The 21,399-nt window shown below is 43.7% G+C and overlaps 1 protein-coding gene across 8 annotated transcripts in view; it reads left to right on the top strand.

Annotated features, from left to right (window-relative positions):
- Window positions 1-21,399, top strand: part of VPS13B (vacuolar protein sorting 13 homolog B) — a 1,237,203-nt gene that overhangs the window by 974,007 nt on the left and 241,797 nt on the right. The window lies entirely within an intron of this gene.

Below are 21,399 nucleotides of genomic sequence, written 5' to 3'. Positions count from 1 at the left end.
TCCCAAGGTCCCCTTCTCCATTTGTACATATCAGCCTCTCACCTCTCGGCACATAGAGTTCCCTCAGATTTCTACTCCCCAAGTGCAACACTCTGCACTTCTTCACATTGAATTTTATTTGCCAAACATTATACCATTTTTCTAACTTTTGCAGATATTTTTTCATATTTTTCACTCCCTCTGGGGTGTCCACTCGGTTACAAATCTTGGTATCATCCACAAAAAAGCAAACCTTACCTTCTAACCCTTCAGCAATGTCACTCACAAAGATATTGAACAGAATCGGCCCCAATACCTATCCTTGTGGCACTGCACTGCTCACCTTTCCTTCATGCAAATTCCATTAACCACCACCTTTTGGCATCTGTCCATCAACCAGTTTCTAATCCAGTTCACCACTTTGGGTCCTAACTTCAGCCGGTCAAGTTTGTTCAAGAACCTCCTATGAGGAACCATGTCAAAGGCCTTGCTGAAATCTAAGTAAATTGTATCTAGCGCACTTCTTCGATCTAATTCTCTGGTTACCCAATCAAAGAATTCAATTAGATTTATTTGGCACGATTTACCTTTAGTAAAGCCATGTTGTCTCGGATGTGGTAACCCATTTGATTCTAGAAATTTCACTATCCTCTCCTTCAGCAACGTTTCCATTATTTTTCCAACAACCGAAGTGAAGCTTACAGGCCTGTAGTTTCCTCTTTATCTCTGTGACCACTTTTGTGAAGAGAAACCACATCCACTCTTCTCCAGTCCCACGGGACCAATCCCATCTCCAGGGATTTATTGAACAAATCTTTAAGTGGAGCTGCCAGTACCTCTCTGAGCTCCTTTTATATTCTGGGATGGATGCCATCCAGTCCCATTGCTTTGTCCACCTTCAATTTTTCAAGTTAGAAACATAATGGCAGATAAAGGCCAAATGGCCCATCCAGTCTGCCCATCTGCAGTAACCATTATCTTTTCCTTTCTCTAAGAAATCCCATTCTTTCTTGAATTCAGATACAGTCCCTGTCTCCATCACCTCTTCTGGGAGACTGTTCCACGCATCTACCGTCCTTTCTGTAAAAAAGTATTTCCTTAGCCTCAGGAGTAATCTATTACGTCTTAACTTCATCCTAGGAGTAATCTATCACCTTTTAACTTCATCCTATGCCTTCTCATTCCAGAGCTTCCTTTCAAATGAAAGAGGCTCGACTCATGCGCATTTATATCACGTAGGTATTTAAACGTCTATCATATCTCCCCTCTCCCACCTTTCCTTCAAAGTATACAGTTTGAGATCTTTAAGTCTGTTCCCATACACCTTATGACGAAGACCATGTACCATTTTAGTAGCCTTCCTCTTTTTTATATCTTTTTGAAGGTGCAGCCTCTAGAATTGTATACAATAGTCTAAATGAGGTCTCACAAAAGTCTTATACAGGGGCATCATACTTTCGTCTGTGAATGGTATGGTATCCACTAGTGCTGCCCGATTTCTGATTCAAATTGATTCACCGATTCATTTTGGGTGAATCGATTTGAATCAATTCAAATTGATTCATTTGTACAAAAAATTGAACTTACCGATTCAAGTTGGCGACTCGGCCCCCTTGTAGAGACCCGTTCTGGCTTTCCCTCTGCCGATGGAGTCCATCTAATATAACTTCTGCTCTGCACACGCTGCCTGACCAACAGCTACAGGAGAGAGTCCAAAGGTCACTACCACTTCTGCTCCTCTTCATTCTTACACTCTCTCCCCTCAAGCCTCCGAGTACACCTCTATCACCGCTACCGCTGTTTTCCACCAATGAGCGCCGAGGTATACCTTCCGCTTCCTAGTGCCTGACAGCTAAGTCCGTGCACCCTGCCCTGCGCACAGATCTCCCTGGAGGAAGGCAGGCTAGGGGTATGGTTAAGGCTACTGAATTGAATACAGAGAGCGACATCCACAGACTGCAAAGGTTATGAGCTGATGTCAGGGACAGAGTTTCGTTCGGGCCCTGGCTCGTGGAGATAAAGAAAGAACGTCACTTCCTGCAGGACAGGTCTGGTGGCTGTAGGCAGGCCGCCATGGTTTGGCTGAGAGGGATGCCAATGCCACATGACTTGCTGAGATACTAGTGCAGTACAGTGCTTATGGTTTGGGCTGGCTCCTTCTCTGGCCCCGTTGGCATGCAGTTAGCTTAGTGCAGGGCAGGTTGCTGTATTAGCTAAAGCTAAGACTGGGATGTCGGGGGGGGGAATATGCAGGTCTTCGGGGGGGAGCAGGCCTTCAGTGGGGACACCAGGCCTTCAGGAGGGGGAGGACACCAGGCCTTCAAGGAGCATGCAGGCCTTCAGGGAGACCTGGTGTAGAAGTACAAGGAGGGAGGGAGGGAAGGGGTGGTTCAAAGAGAAATGCATATACCAGACTTGGGAGGGAGGGATGGAGGGAAGAAATAATGGGTTTAAAAACAGAGGAGAGGGAGAGAGATGGTGGACAATGGGATGGTGGGAGGGAGGGAAGGAACAGAAAGAGAAGTTGGACACAAGGGATGGTGTAGAGGGGGGTCAGAGATACTGGATAGGAAGGTAGTTGGGAAGAGAAAGAGAGAGATGGTGGACCCTGTGGTGGTGGGGAAGGAGGGAGAGATGCTGGATGAAAGGGTAGTTGAAAAAAGGAGAGATGGTGGATCTGGGGATGGAGGGATCCATTGCTGCAGCTGTGGGGATGGAGCCGAAAAAAAGGAAAGATGCCAGACCTCTGGTGGAGGGAAGGGAAACAGAAGGGAAGGACAGATGGAAGATGGATGTTTAACATGGAGAAAGAAGAAAACAACAAATGGGTAGGAGACCCTGGCATACAAGTTATCCAGAAGACAAACAGAAACCAGAGCCTAGAACCAACATGATTCAAATAATGATTCGAATAATGGCCAAACAACAAAAGGTAGAAAAAAATAATTTTATTTTCTGTTTTGTGATTACAATATGTCACATTTGAAATGTGTATCCTGCCAGAGCCTGTGTTAGACTGTGAACATGGGACTTTCTCAAGGGACCCTCGGCCACAAGAGGGCACCCGCTCAAACTCAGGGGCGGAAAATTTCATGGCGACACCAGAAAGTATTTCTTCACAGAGAGAGTGGTTGATCATTGGAACAAGCTTCCAGTGCAGGTGATCGAGGCAGACAGCGTGCCAGACTTTAAGAATAAATGGGATACCCATGTGGGATCCCTACGAGGGTCAAGATAAGGAAATTGGGTCATTAGGGCATAGACAGGGTGTGGGTAAGCAGAGTGGGCAGACTTGATGGGCTGTAGCCCTTTTCTGCCGTCATCTTCTATGTTTCTATGTTTCTGTGTTAGGATTTAACAGAGAGAGGAAAAGTCTTTTTTGTTTGTTTATTTTGTTTACACCACAGCTCCAGTGTGGATAGGAGAGGGCAAAGAGGGTAAAGAGGCTATAAAATAAACCCACCAGGATGTTTGAAACCACCCAATTGGGCAGGAAAATCGAATTGAATCGAAAAATCGATTCAATAGGCTGAATCAAATCAAATTTTTTTTTCCTGAATTGGGCAGCACTAGTAGTCACAACATTTTCATGTGTAATTATTTCAGCCAATTCCTGTCCTTCTCCTGGATTTTCTTCTGTGAACACAGAACAGAAGTATTTAGCATGTTTGCTTTTTCCTTATCACTTTCCACATAGCAGTTCTTAGCTTCTTTCAGTCTCGCAATTCCATTTATTATCTTCCTTCTTTCACTAATATACCTGAAAAAAATTTGTCTCCCTTTTTTATATTTTTAACCATTTGCTCTTCCACCTGCATTTTCGCAAGATGTATCCATTTCTTGGCTTCTTTCATTTTCATCCAGTATTCACTTTTGTGCTCTTCCTCTTGAGTATTTTTATATTTCACAAACGCTAACTCTTTTGCCTTTATTTTCTCTACCACTAGTTTGGAAAACCATATCGATTTCCTTTTTCTCTTATTTTTGGGGGGGTTTCCTCACATAAAGGTCTGTTGCCATTTTAATTGCTCCTTTCAGCTTGGACCACTGTTGTTCCACTTCCATTATGTCCTCCCATCCTATTAGCTCTTTCTTCAGATATTCCCCCATACTACTAAAGTCCATATGTTTGAAATCCAGGACTTTGAGTTTTGTGTGGCTGCCTTTCATTTAAGCTGTTATATCAAACCAAACCATATTTGGTTTGGATGCCCACCTGGTGGTTATGATCATTACCACCAGGTGGGCATCCACTCGGACATTATAGAAACTTTCCCCATTTGAGAATTCCCCATTAGAGAAACTTCCCCCATGATCATTAGATCCTGTATTGCTTTTTCCCTCATCAGTTCTGTCACCATTTTTCTGAGCAGAGCCTCATGAAGGGCATCCACTATCTCCCTACTTCTTTCAGATTCCACAGATGAAACTTTCAAATCCACATCTGACAGATTGAAATCACCCAGCACCAGCACCTCTCCTTTCTTCTCCAGCTTTTGGATACCTGCAACAAGATCTTTATCAAATTGCTGCAATCAAGTCAGAGTTCTGTAGACAACACCCACATAGATAGAAGTTCCATCTTCTCTTTTCAAAGTTATCCACAGCACTTCTTCCTTTCCCCAGGCTTTTCAGTCGCTTGGATATTGGTCGTTATATATAAAACTATTCCTCCACCTTTTTGACCATCTCTGTCCTTCCTAAAAAGATTATAGCCTAGTATGTTTGTGTCCCACCCAAACACGCTGCTGCCAGAGCAGCACCTACTGGGCAAATCAACTTGTAACACTTTCACTTCAACTCAATCCTCTGTCATTGTCAAAACATGGATAGTAAACGAGCCAAACCAGAGGGAAGGAAAAGCCTTAGAATATTAATGGGAGGTACACAGAGAAGTTCTCCACACTCCCTATCTCAGTGAGAACAGGTATTGGGCTTGATGGACCATTGGTCTGACCCTGTAAGACTATTCTTATGTTCAGTGAAAGTGTTTCAAGTTGATCCCGGTGTGGAGGTTGTGTGTGTTCCATCCATGGGAATCACTGAACCATGTTTCTGTGATCACTACTATATCCAAGTCTGCCTCTAACATCATGACTTGTAGATCATGATTTTGTTGCCTAGACTTTGAGCATTTGTGGTTATTGTTATCCTGCTACTATTCAGTGGCAATTTTATTTTTTGTCTAGTTTGTTGTTTAGTCTCACTTCCTGTTACCTTGCTAAAAAATGTATTGCTAATATTGTTACTTGCATTGCTCTCTTTACTATTGTCACCTCCTCTCTTTTGCTGGGGATGGCCACTTTAAGTGTCCTGCATATATATGCCGCTCCCATCTTCTAGTTTAAATACCTAGAAACATATTGCCTGACTTTTTCAGCAAGGATTCTTTTCCCTGCCATAGTAAGATGCAGCCCATCATTACAATATAGTCTCTTGTTTTTCCATGTATTTCCTCATCCTCCTATGTACCTTAAGCCTTCTTAGTGACACCAGGCTCTGAGCCACCCATTGGAGATCTCAGTATTTAATAATCTTTCCTCTCCTTTTTCATATATAGGCAGTACTTCTGATAAAGCTACGGTCTTTACAAAAGGTTTTAACCCCTTCCACAGCTCCCAAAAAGCTTTCTGTACTACAAGTGGGGTATTGCTGGCTAAGTTATTTGTTCCCAAGAGGATAAGATAACATCAGCTTTAGAATTCTTAGTTTCTTCCCTAATTATAGACAGTATTCGTTTAGTATTCCTGGTAGCTGAGGATCCTGGAAGACACTTCATTATTTAGGCTCCTTGATGCAATCTCCTAACAGCAATAATTTTCTGGACTGATCTTTCTTATACCAAGCCACTTCCAGGGATCCTGAACTGGGCCAAATGGTTAGAATACCAACCTCATATATGCATTTTAGAAAGCTATTAAAAACCCATCTGTTCTCAAATTCTTGTAATCCCTCCAAAGCAGCATAGTGATGTGAAACTATTGTTAACTTGTTGATGCCAGTGTTCTATCTATTGTAGCTCACTGACAATGGTTAGCCCATCTCTTTTGTAAACTGCATAGAACCGAAAGGCTTTTGCAGTATATAAATAAATATTTATGTTATGTTATTTTTCCTTTGGAAGTTCTTTTCTTCATGAGGTTCCTTCACTGTTTCTGGTTCCATTTCAATTCTTTCTTGAGCACTGCAGTGCTCTAATGGAGCAAAATAATTCTGAAGGTGCAGTTGTGAGGGTGGATGTTTCTATGGCACAGTTTACATGACCCTACTGTGATCCATTTATTCCTGGATTGTTTTATTCTTTGAGGCAGTTGTGGTAAATTGGTATGATTCTGAGGAGTGATGGAAGCCGCTTTGATTGTCTTAAATTCCTGCTTAAGTTTATAGAGCTCCTCCTTAAAAGTCATCCTGATTGGTTGGTACGGGAATTGACTGAGAAGTATTCTTGATTATCAGTAGCAAACCGTAGGGTGGGGGAGGGTGGTTGGGACTGAAGTCCTTAATTCAGCAGAGAGCCAAGCAGATGAAAACCAAGCTCCCTAAAAAGGAAAATAGGGTTTTTAAACTTTATTTTGTGCAATATCTGTGGGTGCTTTGCTGCTTTTTGGCATTTAAAAGATCTCTCCCACTACTAGGGACATGAAGCGCTTTCTGAAGTTTTCCATGCTTCAAACATTTAAATTAATCTTGAAAGTCTAGATCTCATCTATAGTGCCGGATATACAATATTGGAGGGCCATGATATTTCAAGAAAACCTGGTTTCACTTTTGAAGTACTCTTGTCTCCAGTGGCAGCTAGCAGCTGCCTCTTGAATTTTTAAGGTCATTTCACACTTTTTCTCTTTATTACTAATCAGCCATGGGGAGTGCCGAGGGGAGGGGGGTGTAGTTTTGGGATTATTTGCAATAATGTTTCAAAAAGTGACAATATATCTTGCAGTCAATTTTAAGATACTGTCATTAGTTACTCTTCAAAAAACAAACAGTATCATATACAGTAAAACCTTGGTTTGCGAGCATAATTCGTTCCAGAAGCATGCTTGTAATCCATGGCACTCGAATATCAAAGCAAATTTCCCCATAGAAAATAATGGAAACTCATACAACTGAGGCAGGTAACAGAGCCAGAATATAAGAATCATACTTGTTGTTATCCCCAATCTTCAATAAAAAATTTTGAACTTAAAAAAAAAAAGAAAATAATGGAAACTCAGACGATCCATTCCACAACCCACAAACTTTAATACAAAATACTATACGTACTGTATTGCAAGACCTCACTCATTTAGAACAGTCACTACATTTCTGCAGCGTCAGCAAAAGAAAAAAACCATTGGCTCAGTTGTGATGGTGTGACGCGTGTATACTGTATGTACTCATATTGCAAGACTTTGTTTAAAACTATTGCAGTGTCAGAGAGAAAAGAACCATCTGCTCAGTTGTGATGTGTATACTCTATGTACTTGTACTGCAAGACATTGCTTGTAATCAAGTTAAAATTTAATAAAATGTTTTGCTTGTATTGCAAAACGCTTGCAAACCAAGTTACTTGCAATCCAAGGTTTTACTGTACATTCATTCGTCTTTCATTCCTTTTTTCTAAGGGCTTCAGAAGTGCCAGTTGTTAGCCAAGTGTTTTCAATGGCTAAGGACATATATATATATGGCATTGGCCTCCTCATTAGCCCCGTAATTTTTATTTTTATACTTAATTGTTTTAAAGTACTCTATCCTCTAATAATAAAAGCTGATAAATGCTAAAACTTATCTTTGTGTTATTCTTTTTGTTCACATCAGGAAATATACCCACCTCGGAAGCCGCTGTCAAAGCTCACTCCTGTTAACAAGGTCATTTTAGGGATCTTGACATATTAATGATAATACTACACCTTGATACTTTATTATGAAGACTATATAAAATAGGAATCAGAGGTTAGCTTTCTGTTTGAAATAATTTTTTCTCTAATCAAAAAAATGCTTCAACAAATCTAAAATAAAATGAATTAAATATATTAAAGTTTTTATGAAAAACCCAAAATAAACATATAAAAAATATATATTTTTGGTGAATGTGCTCAGCACCCCCCACACACCGGTCACAGTAAATAAAGACCAATGAGTTTGAGAACCATCACTGCAGCATTCTGTCCTCTTATATACCTCCAATTAGCTAGCCAGTTTTTATATTATAGCATTCTGTTCAAAAGTGCAAATAAGTGCTTCTATCGCCCAATAACATATTTTAATAAAGCACAAGTCAGCATAATAGGTAAAATGAATGAAATTGATCATTTTTCTGAATTCCAAAAAGGCAATACAAAAAAATGTACAAAAATCAAAGTGATCCACTCCCCAACTCAGGCCGAGTTTCAAAAACAATGTCGTCTTCAGGAGGAATGACAAGCGGAGTAAACCACTGTTGCCACACTCAGCAAAAGTGAAGCAGCTACGTGCTCCGCAGTAGTCTACAAAAAAAATCAAGCAATAAAAATAAACAAAACATAAATCTACCAGAGACAAACGTACACAAAGATAAAAAAATCAAATAAAAAGGCACAAAAATGACTAAACTTAAATATCAGAAAAGTAAAATCTCTTACAAAGCAGCTAAGCATGCAGGTCTTCAACAGGGCTTGTAACCGGAAGTTGGCTCGAACGCTGAGAAATCAAGGAAACAATACAGCTGCCTGATCTTAAATCATTCAACCCAAAACAGATTGATGAACATGATGACATCAGCAGTTAGAACATCATACTATAGGCCAGTAGTAGGCAAATTCATTAGTCAAAAGAGCCAAAGATCAGCAGTACAATGATTAAGATTTCTTTTGAGAGCCATACCATGCGCCTGCATGCGCTACGACGGCTATGTCACTCTGCTCGCCTGCACATAGTCGAAATCGATTTGAGGCAGAGCCTAGAGAATGATACGGTGAAAAAATTTGTCTCTGTCTCATCCCCATGAGCTCGGTCCCCGTCCCCGCAAACCATCTGATCCCATCCACACAAGCCTCTAATAGTTTTATACTGAACTTATTATATTAAAGTATAAAAAGAAACAATATTCTGTACAATTGTCAATTTATAAATCAGCGTCTTCTCCCAACTCTCTCTTTCCCATTTCTCTTCAGCGTCCTCAGCCCACTCTTTCTCCACTTCCCTTCAGCGCATGCACATAAAAACAAGCAAGCAATTTTATATCATTTTTATTCTATTCATTCATAGAAATTAAAGTCTAAATAATGCCAATCACATAACAAAACATGATTTTACAAAAATAATTCCCTGCACTGTCAAGCCTGCAAGGATTACTAGATGTCTTTCAGCAGCTCCCCTTCCTCACTCCCCCTTACCTTCGTGGCCAAGTCGAAATGATTAACCAACAATAAAATTTTAAAAAACACGAAGCAAACTGTATGCTGAGAAAATGTTAATTATCACTTATATTCTGCGGATTTTCAAAGAGGTCAAGGCAGATGACTTTATGCAATGTCATCTCAGTAACAACTATACAAAAATAGTCAAATATACCCTCTCCCTTTTTACTAAACCGCGATAGCGTTTTTTAGCGCTGGGAGCTGCGCTGAATGCCCTGCACTGCTCTCAATGATCATAGGCTCCCTGTGCTAAGAAAATGCTATTGCGGTTTAGTAAAAGGGGGCCATAGTTCAAAATATAGACAGCAGATATAAATTCTCAAAACGGACACATTTTGATCACTAAATTGAAAATAAAATCATTTTCTCTACCTTTGTTGTCTGGTAATTTCATCAGTCTCTGGTTGCACTTTATTCTTCTGACTGTGCATCCAATATTTCTTCCCTTCTTTCAGCCTCCTGTATGCTTCCTCTCCTCCATACCTCATTCCCTCCCCCAGATTTTACTTTCTTTCACCCTGCCCCCTTCTTTCTTTCTCTCTCCATGCCCTCTTTCTTTCTGTATGTCTGTCTTTCTCTCTCTCTCTCTCTCTCTCTCTCTATGCCCCCTTTCTTTCTTTCTCCATGCTCCTTTTCTTTCTTTCTCTCTTTCTCTCTCCATGCATGCCCCCTTTCTGTCTGTCTCCCTATCTTTCTCTCTCCATGCCTCCTTTCTGTCTGTCTCCCTGTATTTCTGTCTCCTGTCACCCTTCTTTCCGTCTGTCTCCCTATCTTTCTCTCTCCATGCTCCCTATCTGTCTGTCTCCTGTCTCCCTTCTTTCTTTCTGTCTCCTGTAGCAAGATTTATGGTAGACTAATCAGTTACATAAACAAGTTACGTGCCTGTCAGTTTTTCTAGGGAATACCATAATATCTCTGCCAGGTCCAAATTTCTTTTTTCTATTTATACGACACAAGACCCAGGCTAATGAGAAATACTTTTATTATGAAAATAAAAAATATATAATTCACAAGCCAGCAGCAATATCTAAATATTGTTCACAAAATATTCGATTTACATATATGAAACTCAGTACATAATTATCACAACACACTTCTAGATAACTAAGTAAAATTACTTCTTACACACACTACACAATTCCTTATAATAATAATAATCCCTGATTAGCAGCAATTTATTACAGTATCACCAAGTAGCTTTATGAGCCTTATCCTATATCCAAAATAGGATTCTCTATCTAACCCCCAGCTGATAAGATAATAAGTTCCGTATCCTTACCATCCAGTTAGGCCTTGGCACAAAATCAGGTGAAATGGAAAACGTCTCTTCAGCTTAGCAGATGTAGAAAATCTTTTGGTTACAGGAACAAGTGTTCGTCAGTCACTGGTAAAGCTATAATTTATTGGCAGCAAAAGTTTCCTTGAAGTGATGGAATTCAGATCTGTTTAAGGTCCGATTCACTCTCTCTCAGGCAGAGAGTCACACAAGGTAACTGTTCAGGTCTTAATTATTATGAAAAAAATGCGTGCAGAACACCTGTAATAAGATGTCAGTTCACTTCCATCCCGACACAGACTAATTATAATTAGCAACTTTTCACTTGAATCTCATCAGATGACCTCTTCGGACCAATCCAGAAACAGAACTTAGATGAATAGCCTTTCTGTGTAAAGTCTCATACAGGCTGAGAAACACAGGCGCTGTTCGAGAGATAAGCACAGCATAGGAGTATAACTCCCCCCAAAATTCACAGTCTAAGCATGAAGGCATAGATGGATGTCCTTGACTAGAATACCATTCTGGTACATATCCAGAATGCATCAGGCAGAAACAGCAAAGATGTGTTCTTTCTTTCTCTTCTTGCAAGGTTCATGCTGGAAAGATTTCTTGCAGACAATGGTTCAGGCTTAAATGATGGTTCAGACTTGATGATGTCATAGAGGCCTAACCTTCAGATGCAAATAAGGAAACACCCTACACTCCCTGCCTCCCCTTTCTTTATTTATTTTTCTCCCTGCCCTCCCCCAAGCCACCGCCTTTGGGGAACAGGCTGCCTCCGGTACCGGAGAATAGGCTACCATCGCCGCCGCCATCGGGGAACGGACCACCGCTGAGTTCTGAGCTCTGCCTGCTTCCCTTCCCCGTAAACAGGATGTTGAAGCACCGGGCTGACCAACTTTCGCCACCCGACGTCAATTCTAACGTCGGAGAGGAAGTTCCAGGCCAGCCAGAATGGATTAGTATGTTTAAAGAAGAAGATTCCAACAATTTCAATCTATGAAAACAACGCTGAACTACAGTACTGATGTGAAGATGATTGGTAAATTTGCTATTAAAGGTGATCCCTAGTAATTTTAAGGAGTTTACAATTTTAATGGTTGAAGAGTTGAATTTAAGAGGTGCCTGGATCGACAGACTTTCTTTGATAGAGAAGATCATTAATTTGGACTTTTCCACATTAAAAGCTAGCATATTTGAATCTAGCCATTTGTCAAATTAGACTTTCCTGAAAAAATGATACCTACAACAGGTTGTTCAATTATATTAAATTAGACATTTGAACAGTAACACTACTATCTTAAATTGTTACCATCTGTACATACCAAACTGCCAATTATAATTGTCAAAGCAGGCACTACTTTTGGGTCCTAATGTTCCTCTGATTAGATTAGCAGTAACACAGGAAAATGCATTTTGATGTGCACATACCCGATTTGCATGTGCAATTTAATTGAATAATGAGCCAATTAGCACCAGTAATTGGGCCCTAACAATCAATTATTGGTATTGGCAAAAGCCTGAATTTACACACGCATCTTCTTAGGATTCTATAAATATATATGTAAATTTTACCTTGCAGATCTGAAAAAAGGCATGGCCAAGGGAGGGGCATAGGTGAGTCAGGGACATTCCTAGAATTTGCATGCAGTGTTATAGACTATAGTAGATCTGCACCTAATTTAAGCGTGAGAATTTATACCAGGTTTCAGTTGGTATAAATCCTTGTGCCCAAAATTGGGTATGGATTCCTGCACTAAATGCTATTCTATAAACCTCCCAATTCAGAGCACCGTTTATAGAATAGTGCTTAGCACTTATTTTTTTCTGTGCCCAAATTTGGGCACCACTTACTGAATTTAACCCAAAGGGTGGAAAGAGCTCTTGGTAGCAACATGATGTGAGACCCCATTATTTATGTTTTAAGAAATGGGTTAAGGGCTGAGCTTCATAAGTGTTTACCTTTTGCTGTAATTGTAGTGTTTTAAAGATAATGTTATGAAATGATAGTTTTTATTGTAAGTTGCTTTGGCCAAACTGCTTGGGCTTGGTTAAGCTATAAATGAATTACAGTAAGTTAATCTAATTTCTTCTTCTTTTTTTTTTTTTTTTTTGTATAAAGAGTAAATTTGATTTATCTAGAGTTTATTTTTCCTGACATGGTTTTTCAGCAGCCTGTGGAATTATTCTGTGTTAGTTGCCCTCAGGAGACTGAGTTCTTTGAGCTATTCTTGAATGCATAGAATTGATTTTAGTGAAAGTAAGTCCAGAGGGGGAAGATGGTTCTATCCTCACATAGGCAAATTGATGACTTTCATCATAGCAGGTCCAGCAGGAAGCATCCTTTTTACACCAAAGTCTGGGTATGTTTTCTCATGTAAAATACTCTCAGAGCAGAGTCATAAAGGAAGCAATAAACAGGAAAATATGGTTAGGAGGATATGGAAACCTGGACAGAGAACTTGACTCACTAATAACCTTTTTACTTGTAGTCTTATTGAAACAATCTCATAGCATACATGAGTGATGTATTTTAAGATACTTATCCTGGTACACCTTGTTGAAATGAGCTTTTAGACTGTTTACAGTACTACTAAGGGATATATATTTAGCCAATTTTCTAGACATTTAGAAAACAGTCATCAATCATCACTACTGAAATGTGTTTCTTGTAATTTGTGCTAAGCACACTTTCCTAATTTTCTGTCTTTTCTGGCTATAAATAGCCAAGAAGAATTCTGTTACATTCCCTCCGGAGTCAGTACGAATCTGCGAACCGGATCTTGCTGAAACCACACATTTTTTCTCCGCTCCTCCCACTTAGCTGAGGAACACAGAGCCCCCTACAGTTTTATTTCTGCAAGAGAATCCTTCAGAAGTACTTCTGATCTGCTCTGTTTCTTTTTCTTATTTTTTTTCACTTCAGTTAATTCTTTATTGGTTACTTTGGTGCCTTGAGACCCCTTTTAGAGGGGTTCTCTGCCTGGGAAAGGAAGTAATTTCTGCGGAGCCAGACTGCAGCTTTACAGGGCAAGCTTCAGGTGGACTTATGGAGCTAGCCCACTGTGTGCCACCTCAAAGTTCAGGGTCCTTTCTCCTGGGAGCAAGCTTTCATTCTGACCTTGTCAGAGATTTAAGCACAGGCAATATGCACCCTGAGTAAGACCCTATGGGATATCAGGGCATGGGTTGTGTTTTCCCAAACACACACACACAGTCATGTGGCAAGGTTGCAAGGGGACAGAGGTTTTCGTTGGGGTCCATCTGACTGGCAGTCTGAAGATCTTGAAGACTTGCAGACTGATCTGTTTGGAGAAGATTTGAGGCAGAAATTCCTTTCCCTTCACTTCAACTGTACAGACAGAACTGATAGGCTGGCACTTTTGGAGACTGTGAGGTCTCCCACCTCCATCACCCCTATTTCAACATTTTTTCTTACCAATTCATCTCCATGAGCCATTTTTGGTACAAATTTACTGGTGACGGACATCTTGGATTTTATTAATCTTTTTTTTCCAACGTCTTTTTTATCTGCCTCATTGTCTCTCAAGTTTGCAAAAAAATCATCAGGCATGGACTCCTCGGTCTCTAATCGGTAGAATTCATGTGTGGATGGCACTAGACTACTGGCAGAGAAACAGCCATGTACCACATGCCACAGCACACATGAAGAGGGAGCAGGAGCTTCGAGCTTCATCTCCTCTGGGTCCTCTAGGGCTGGGTCCGGAAAATGTGGGTCCGGAAAATGGGCATAAAATCCTGCCCAGTACCTGTTTTTGGCAGCGTCATGAAACGCAAGCAAACCGAGTCTGGGGACACCTCACAAGCATTGTCGGGGTCCGTTGGACCAGCATCAACCCCAGTGTGTGGCTTTTCCCCAGAATTTGTTCAGTTCATGAGGAGAGTTTATTTTACAGATCTGGCTCACGCAACGCAGCCAGTAGGCATTCCATAAGCTCCCAAGCCAGTGCATTCCTTTGTAGAAGTGCCTACAAATTCAGACTACCTTAGTTGGCACACTGATAACGATGCTGCTTTTATAGCCAGATGTTGCTTCCACCTTGGATATCACTGATTCCCTTTATGGAACTGTTGAACAGGATGACTCTGGGAGCCCTAATCCAGGTGATGACCCCTCCATTCGCTGGCTTTTAAGTAATGTCTCTTCTGCAGCACCTGGGCTGGATTGTCAGTTTCAAGAAGAGCCAGCTATTGCCATCTCAGACGTTGGAATATTTGGAAGTTCAGCTCAACAGGATCTGTGACTTTGCTGATTTGATTCTTGTTTGTCTCAATTATATTTTACTCAGTTGGTGTACTTACCTGTTCTGGCAGCTTTCCAGTGCGTTGGGGCCCTTATTTCTTTTCTTACTTGTCTGGATTCCAAGATGTTTATTTTTCTCTTCTTTTGATACTTGTGCTTTAAATAAATAAACAAAGGAAAACTATCTCCAAGACTAGGTGCATGTATTAATTGGTGTTCCTTATATGCATTCATAAAACTCACTGTGTGTACAATCTAAATAAGGAAAATGAAATTAAAATTAATTTTCCTTTCTATAAGCTATAACCTTAGATTCACTTTTATTTCCTCTCTATTCTAAAATCTTCAGCTACGCTGTGCGATATGCAGAATTCTCCCAGGCATTCATTGGTTCTAACAACCAATTCAATCATCCACTGCATACAATTCTGTAATTCTCTGATTTTCTTTAGTTACAATAAAATCATCAGAAGATGTGTTTTTATTTTACTCAGGCATGCACTTTCAACTCATGCATACACTCTTCTCAGCATACAAGCATTTAATCCTTTATCCCAGGACAAGCAGGCAGGTATTCTCACTAGTGGGTGATGTCATCCGACAGAGCCCCGATACGGACATCTTGAAAGCATGTCTTGCTTGAAGAAACTTAGAAGTTTCGAGATGCCCGCACCGCGCATGCGCCAGTGCCTTCCCGCCCGATGTACCGGGCGTGTCTCCTCAGTTCTTTTCTTTCCGCGGAGCTGAGAAGTTATCTTCAATCTGCGCTGACTGAATTTCAGTTTTTCTTTGCCTTCTTTACCCGCGTTTTGGTTTATTTCTTTGAATTCAACTTTACTTTACTTTATTTAAAAAAAAAAAAAAAAAAAAAGTTCAAAATTATTTCTTCCGGCGGTTCGGCCGGCCCGGCCTCGTGGCTGCGGCCTACCTCTTTCGACATTGCAGCGTCGATTTTCCGGCCTATGTCACGGCCAATCACCGGTTTTAAAAAGTGCAGCAAGTGCCAGCGTGCGATTTCGTTGACGGACCCGCATCGACGCTGCCTTCAGTGTCTTGGTCCGGACCACGTTCCGAAATCGTGCAGGCCTTGTTCCACGCTCACTGCGCGCTCGTTCAAGCGGCGTTGCTTACTTTGGGAGTCGATGTTCAAGATGGATGTCTGCTTCTACATCTGCTGAGGTTTCACCGGTCCGCTCGAAACCTGCATCGACGACTTCCGCATCCAGCATCGTGAAGCCTGCATCGTTTACACCGGCTGCGGCTTCCAGTTCCGCTGCGGCGCCTGCCTCTGTCTCTTCGGTTCAGGTACCACCTTCCACTGTCCCTCCCGTGGTCATCAAGGTGCCCAAAGCTACTAAGCAGAAGCACTTGGCCGCGAAGGAGCGCGAAGACCGTGCAGGAGGACCCCCTTTCGGTGCGGATCCCTCCATATCGGCTTCGCTTCGATCCCTGCTAGAAGCTCAGTTTGTCGAGCTTATGCATACTATGGGACCCCGGCTTATCGCCAACATTCAGGGTGAAGTCCGAGCACCGGTCCCTGAGGGCGGTCCGCCCCCTCCCCCTCTCCCTCGCCGTTCGATCTTGCTGCTCGACGAGGGGGATCGGCGGAGGGCGGCGGATGCCTCCAGGAGGGCTTCCCTTCCTGATATGCCACCTTTAGAGCCCATTACTCCTCCAAGGCAACAGGGCGCTGGGATGGTCCCTGAGATTCGGAGTCCTGGGCATACTGCATCGCAGGAAGAGTTCTTCCGCACTCCATACCAGACTTGGGTGGCGCTGCGTGAGTCCGCGTCCTTGCCACCTCTGCGATCCACCGCTTCGAGCCCCATCCATTCCTTAGAGGCTTCGGGGGATCGTGCGATGCACAGAAGTTCTCGCTCCCCATCCCGGCACCGGGAGGGGCATCGTTCTCGTCATTCATCTCGACACTCCTCACGTCATTCGGAAGTGTCCCCACAGAAAAAGATGCAACGTTTGGGATACTCATCGTCTGATGTTTCCCAACCGGAGGGACCAGAGTATGAGGAACCATCTACCTCTTATTCTCCATGCCGGTCTCAGCTCTCCCTAGACCCGGAGGCTTCTACTTCGTCTAGTCCGTCTCGGCGGCCGGCCTTGGCGGACCAGTTGTCTTTCTCATCTTTTCTCCGACAGATGGCGGATGACTTAGATGTGACTTTGGATACTGGATCTAAATATTCTAAAGAGTATTTGGATACGATGCATTTGCCTCACCCTCCGGCGGAGACTCTTCGGCTTCCTTTGCATACATTGCTGGACCAGACTTTCATGCGCTGTTTTGAGACACCGTATTCTATCCCTGCGGTTCCCAGTAAGCTGGATGCTCGATACCGCATCGTTCACCACAAGGGGTTTGAGGGAGCTCAACTTTCTCATCAGTCTCTGCTGGTCGAGTCTTCTCTCAAGCGTTCTCACCCTTCCCAGGTCTACGCTTCTGTGCCTCCGGGCAGGGAGGGGAGAACGATGGACAAGTTTGGTAGACGAGTTTACCAAAATTCGATGATGGCGACTCGAGTGCTCAATTACAATTTTTTCTTCTCTTCCTATTTGGATTTCTTCTTGCCGGTCCTCCGCAAGTTCGTCCCTTTCATCGATGCTGAAGCTCGTTTCCAGTTTGAGGAGGTGGTGGCAACCCTGTCCCAGTTGCGGCTGCAACTGATGCAATCCTCCTACGATGCCTTCGAGCTCTCGGCACGTGCTGCGGCCTGCTCAGTCGCCATGCGTCGCCTGGCCTGGCTCCGCACTATTGATATGGATCCGAACCTCCAAGACAGATTGGCTAATGTGCCTTGTGCGGGAGCGGATCTATTCGATGAGTCTATCGAGACTGTTACTAAAAAGCTTTCGGACCACGAGAAGTCTTTTCAATCCATTCTACGTCCTAAGCCTAAGCCTCAACAGTCTCGTCCATCTAGACCGCCTCAAATCTACCAGAGGCGTTATCAACCAAGACAGGCTCCCCTAGCGAGACAGCCTGCGAAGAGGCAGCCTCCACAGAAGTCTCAGCAGAAGCCTCAGATGCCGGCTGCACCCAAGGCCACTCAGCCCTTTTGACTCTCTTCCAGGGAGCATAACCGACGTTCTGTCTTCCCTTGTTTTTCCCATCGGGGGTCGACTCCACCATTTTTATCATCAATGGGAGTCGATCACCTCGGACCTTTGGGTCCTTACCATCGTAAGAGAGGGATACTCTCTTCACTTCCAACGGGTCCCCCCGGACCACCCGCCAAGAGAGTATCCTTCCAACTCGATGCAGACCGCTCTTCTTCTACAGGAGGCGCAGGCTCTGCTTCGGCTTCGAGCCGTCGAGCCGGTGCCAATAGATCAGCAAAACCGGGGGTTCTACTCCCGGTATTTCTTGGTCCCGAAGAAGACGGGCGATCTGCGTCCCATTTTGGACCTTCGAGTCCTCAACAAGTTTTTGGTCAAGGAGCGGTTCCGCATGCTGACCCTTGCTTCTCTTTACCCCCTACTCGAGCAGAACGATTGGTTATGCTCTCTGGATCTCAAGGAGGCCTACACTCACATCCCGATACATCCGGCCTCCCGCAAGTTTCTCAGATTTCGGGTGGGACATCTCCATCTGCAGTATCGAGTGCTTCCATTCGGCCTTTCCTCGTCTCCCAGAGTCTTCACGAAGTGTCTGGTGGTGGTGGCCGCTGCACTCCGGAACATGGGTCTCCAGGTGTTTCCATACCTCGACGACTGGCTCATCAAGGCACCTTCGGCCCCAGAGGTCATTTCGGCGACCTTGACTACAATTTGTTTCCTGCAGAGCTTGGGCTTCGAAATCAACTTCCCCAAATCACATCTTCAGCCCACCCAGTGTCTCCCCTTCATCGGGGCTGTTCTGGATACCATTCAACTTCGAGCATTCCTTCCTCCTCAACGCATGGATGCTCTCCTTCTACTCTGCCAGTCGGTGTCTTCTCGCCAGTCCATCTCGGCGAGACACATGATGGTCCTCTTGGGCCACATGGCATCTACAGTTCATGTGACGCCTTTTGCCAGACTACATCTCAGGATTCCTCAATGGACCCTGGCATCTCAGTGGACTCAGGTGTCCGACCCGTTGTCCCGTCACATTATCGTCACTCCTGCTCTACGGCAGTCTCTTCTCTGGTGGATGACCTCTTCGAATCTATCCAGAGGTTTGCTGTTTCACTCTCCTCCCCACCAGAAGGTTCTCACGACCGATTCATCGAACTATGCATGGGGGGCCCATCTGGATGGTCTTCGCACTCAGGGGTTCTGGACCAGTGCAGAACGACTCCATCAAATCAATCTTCTGGAGCTCAGAGCCATCTTCAATGCTCTCCAAGCCTTTCAGCATCTGCTTCACGACATGGTGCTCCTTATTCGCACAGACAATCAGGTCGCCATGTATTATGTCAACAAACAAGGGGGCATGGGCTCGGCCCTTCTTTGTCAGGAAGCTCTTCGAGTCTGGGATTGGGCGGTTCGCCACAACACCTTCCTCAGAGCTGTCTACATTCAGGGGAAGGACAACGTCTTGGCAGACAAATTGAGTCGTCTTCTCCAACCTCACGAATGGACGCTCCATTCCAAACCCCTTCATCAGATCTTCGCTCAGTGGGGAACGCCTCAGATAGACCTCTTTGCAGCGCCCCACAACTTCAAACTGCCTCAGTTTTGCTCCAGGATCTACACTCCTCTCCGCCTCGAGGCAGACGCCTTTCTACTGGAGTGGGGGAATCGCTTCCTTTATGCGTTTCCTCCTTTTCCTCTCATTCAGAAGACTCTGGTCAAGTTAAGATCAGACCATGCCACCATGATCCTGATTGCTCCTCGGTGGCCCAGACAACCTTGGTTCTCCCTTCTACTTCAACTCAGCAGCAGGGAGCCAATACTTCTTCCAGTGTTTCCTTCACTGCTTACTCAACATCAGGGTTCACTGCTTCATCCCAACCTGCAGTCTCTCCACCTGACAGCTTGGTTCCTTTCAACATAACCCCTCACCAGTTCTCTCAAGCTGTGAGGGAGGTCTTGGAGGCTTCCAGGAAGCCTGCTACTCGTCAATGCTATTCCCAAAAATGGACGAGATTCTCGACCTGGTGTATTTCCAATGCTACAGAACCTCAGAAAGCTTCTCTATCGTCTGTATTGGACTATCTTCTACACCTGTCCCAGTCTGGTCTCAAGTCTACCTCTATACGAGTCCACCTGAGTGCTATTGCGGCTTTCCATCAGCCTCTACAAGGGAAACCTTTGTCTGCTCATCCTGTGGTTTCCAAATTTATGAAAGGTCTTTTTCATGTCAATCCTCCTATCAAACCTCCTCCTGTGGTTTGGGATCTCAATGTAGTCCTGTCTCATCTGATGAAGCCTCCGTTTGAACCTCTCAAAACGGCTCCACTTAAGTATCTCACCTGGAAGGTGGTTTTCCTGGTGGCCCTCACGTCAGCTCGCCGAGTCAGTGAGCTTCAGGCCCTAGTGGCAGATCCACCCTTCACTGTATTCCATCATGACAAGGTTGTTCTCCGTACTCATCCAAAATTCTTACCTAAAGTGGTCTCTGAATTTCACATCAATCAATCCATCGTGCTTCCAGTGTTTTTTCCAAAACCTCATTCTCATCCTGGAGAATCTGCTTTGCATACTCTGGACTGTAAACGTGCTCTGGCTTTCTACTTGGATCGCACAAAGCCACACAGAACTGCACCTCAACTTTTCGTCTCCTTTGATCCAAACAAGTTGGGACGACCTGTATCGAAGCGCACCATCTCTAACTGGATGGCGGCTTGTATCTCTTCCTGCTATGCCCAGGCTGGATTATCCCTTCCTTGTAAGGTCACAGCCCACAAGGTCAGAGCAATGGCAGCCTCTGTAGCCTTCCTCAGATCGACACCGATTGAGGAGATTTGTAAGGCTGCCACTTGGTCCTCGGTTCATACATTCACCTCTCATTATTGTCTGGATACTTTCTCCAGACGGGATGGACAGTTTGGCCAAACTGTATTACAAAATTTGTTCTCTTAAGTTGCCAACTCTCCCACCATCCCATTGGGGTTAGCTTGGAGGTCACCCACTAGTGAGAATACCTGCCTGCTTGTCCTGGGATAAAGCAATGTTACTTACCGTAACAGTTGTTATCCAGGGACAGCAGGCAGCTATTCTCACGTCCCACCCACCTCCCCTGGGTTGGCTTCTCAGGCTAGCTACCTGAACTGAGGAGACACGCCCGGTACATCGGGCGGGAAGGCACTGGCGCATGCGCGGTGCGGGCATCTCGAAACTTCTAAGTTTCTTCAAGCAAGACATGCTTTCAAGATGTCCGTATCGGGGCTCTGTCGGATGACATCACCCACTAGTGAGAATAGCTGCCTGCTGTCCCTGGATAACAACTGTTACGGTAAGTAACATTGCTTTCTCTCAACAGGAGCTCACATACACACATCCATGCTCTCCGACATCCAGCAGTCATACACAGTTATTCAAGCATTTAACTCTTCTCAACC

Source organism: Geotrypetes seraphini, chromosome 2 (assembly GCF_902459505.1).
Source record: "Geotrypetes seraphini chromosome 2, aGeoSer1.1, whole genome shotgun sequence".
Lineage (NCBI taxonomy): Eukaryota > Metazoa > Chordata > Amphibia > Gymnophiona > Dermophiidae > Geotrypetes > Geotrypetes seraphini.
The sequence above is the reverse complement of the archived record's forward strand: the minus strand, read 5'-3'. Positions and strand labels throughout refer to the sequence as shown.